This window comes from Etheostoma spectabile, chromosome 6 (genome assembly GCF_008692095.1).
Source record: "Etheostoma spectabile isolate EspeVRDwgs_2016 chromosome 6, UIUC_Espe_1.0, whole genome shotgun sequence".
NCBI lineage: Eukaryota > Metazoa > Chordata > Actinopteri > Perciformes > Percidae > Etheostoma > Etheostoma spectabile.
In genome coordinates this window covers 31,392,830-31,395,836 of record NC_045738.1, presented here as the reverse complement: position 1 = coordinate 31,395,836, position 3,007 = coordinate 31,392,830, and the positions used below count along the sequence as shown (strand labels likewise).

General features: G+C 41.5%; 1 long non-coding RNA gene across 1 annotated transcript in view; it reads left to right on the top strand.

Moving 5' to 3' along the window:
* LOC116691612 (uncharacterized) overlaps positions 1-3,007 on the top strand; it is an 18,754-nt gene that overhangs the window by 6,675 nt on the left and 9,072 nt on the right. The window lies entirely within an intron of this gene.

Sequence of the window (3,007 nt, the reverse complement as noted above, 5' to 3'; positions counted from 1 at the left end):
AGCTGAAGACATGCCCCCCCCCCCACTGCTCTAGGTGCCTGTCCAGCAGTCTCAGCCCCCTCACTCTGATGGGACTGGAGTATGTGTGCGTCTTTCAGGCCTGTGTGTAGTGTGTTTTAACAAAAAGAGTTGTTAATTGTAATCAAGGAAAAGAACAAACCAAATCAATTAGTTAAATTACCAGCAGGAGTTGTTTAGCCGATTGTGGTTTGGATTAAAACACTGGGGGAACGAACGAGCGCTGTGTTTTAAGTTTACACCATGTTAAGCTATTTCATCATTAACATTATTTTCCATTGAATATTGAAGTTCATAAATAAGTGTTTCGGCATGGCTGGCTTGAGTGGCACTATCCATGGTATTGTGAGTTGGGATTTGTTGCATCATGTTGAGCAACCCCCTGTAGAGGAGATCCACCATGGAAGATTTAGGACACAATGGTGGCTCAAAATCGTATGGAATTATCCTCTTAAATGTTACCTAAATTGATACATAAAAACATTTATGATATTATTATTTGCACTCTCTCCTCTCTCTTCTTTTTCAGTTATAAATACTACATACACACACTACATAACCACCCTTAGTAACAACTGGTTTGCGTATGATTGTAAGCATCATTGTTTTATTTAGTGTAATTAATTTAAATATACATTTTGTTTTGTTTGTCTATAATCCTATCTCTATATTTTCCTGTGTATTGTATGCTACTGTTTCTGTTTGTGTTTATGTACTGCTCCTCCTTCTTGCAAAAAATTATCCTGTCAGAATCGTTTCATATGGACCATGAAAATCCATACTTTTTTATTATTAGTATAGCCTTTATTTAACCAGGAGAAACCCACTGGGACTAAGAATCTCTTTTTCAAGGGTGACCTGGCCAAGGCAGGCAGGAACATATAAAAGGCACATAGTTACAGACAAGAAACACAAGAACAAGTTAATGGATCTAAAACAAAGTAAAGCAATTCACAGTACAACAAATTCAAATTTTTGTAACCAGGAAAAACTGTTGAAAACACTGACATCTTAAAGAGCTGGCCTCCATTTCTTTCGTTTTGGATTTAAAGGCATTTACCGTGGTTAATTCATTTAGTCTCAAGACATTCTGCAGCATGTTCCATGCAGAAGGGTGCAAAATCCACAAAAGCTTTTTTTTCCCTGGTTTTTGCACACATTAGGGACAGAAACCAAAATTATATCCTGAAAACATGAGAAGTGCCGACCACCATTTTTTTGGAGGATAAGAGAACATATGTAGGGAGGTAGCACACCAAACATCACCTTACAAATCAGTTATACCAGTGACAGAGCGGGCCATCCTGCCCAAGAGTACAACTCGCAATGGTGAATCCTGAGCATTACAGTTGGTAATGAACCACAAGGAAGCATGGTAGTCTGAGTCAACCACAAGACGACACTGAACAGAGGCATGCATGTAAATCAAATCAAATCGCCATAGTCCAGAACAGATGAAAAAAGTAGCAGCCACAAGTCTCTTTTTCACATGGAAAGAGAAACGAAAATAAAAACCCAACTTTATCTTCAGCTTTTCTACCGGGTCAAGCACTTGAGGCTTAAAGGTGAGGGAGTCATTTATTATAATGCCCAGGTATTTGTAAGACATAACCACCTGTATTCTCCTTCCATTTTGTGGTGTATTTCAGTAAACAGCATGAGTTTGCTCTCAAATACATTCAGAACAAGTTTTAGCTGAAGAAGGGTATTTTGGACGGGACCTTAACTTCGGTCCAGTTTGTCAAGACATTGTCATGTGAGACAGACAGATTGATCTTGCTGGGGTAAGGCCCCTCCACTACTATGCCTTTCAAACCAAACGCGGTATGCTGCTTTGCTCAAAGCAGCAAAACGTCGTTGTGGCGCAGCATGAGCAATTGGAACCAAGGGGTTTCAGAGCACAGCGGTGTCACTGCCGCCTTTGGTCACTTTTTGCCATCGGCCTTTTGCCATTGGCAAAAAGTGTCACAACACGTGGGACAGTATTTCATTTAAGATTAGAGTTCTTGCCATTAATAGAGATAATGAAAGTCCAGGGAAGGTGGAAGCATGTGTGAGAGGATGTATAGTATGCAAGTTGGCAAGATGAGAATGTGTCCGTCTTGCTGCTCGTCTCATGGAAATTTAAGATGTGTGGAAATGTCCTAAGCGGGGAATGCAGATGATAAAATGTCTGTGACAGTTTTATTGTGATCCAGGAGCATCCTTAGCCAAGACATCAATCAGCTCGACTCGACAGGCTCTCACAGCTGCTGTTATTTAGACGACAATTCACGACCACCGCACCGCCGGGGACATTTGATCTGACTGGCCCGGTTCCTGAATGGGGGTTTGGATGCACATAAATAACTGAGCTTAATGAGGCCTATGATTTTAATATCTCCAGGCTTTAAACGTCACATCTGTGCGGCCATATTGGGCCTGAAACAACACAGCTTGGTTGACCGGCAACATGCAGAACAGTACATGGTCCGATCAAAGATGCAGTAGCCACACTATCGGACGACATTGTTATTGCCAAGTTTCTGGTTTAAACTTAAAAGGCTGGCTGTGGGTTAGACCCCGCTGAAAGTCTTGTTCATGTCAACCTGTTTTCCTGCAACAGAGTCCTGTTTTCATGAATAAATGGTTTACATACAATTCTTTCCCTGTTTGGCTAAGAAGTATCACTTTGTTTTGTTCACAACCACTGTCCATACTGAAAACTGTGTAGATAGAAATTAGAGTTTAGGGGCGCTTTTACACCTGCCTCTTTGTTTAGATCAAGTTTGTTGGTCCTGCTCGGTTGCAGACCAAAAGTGACCCAAACAAGCTCACCGAGAACTGCTTGATGTGGTGGTCTCGGTATGTTTCAATCCAACTCTGGAGCTGTTCCATGTGTACTCCGCAAGTCTGAGCTAATGTCTCCTGTAGTCAGGTGTGTTTGGCAATCGGCGATGCAGCGAAGCAGCCAACTGTAGCAGCTTGTAGTGTTTCTATCACAGAAATA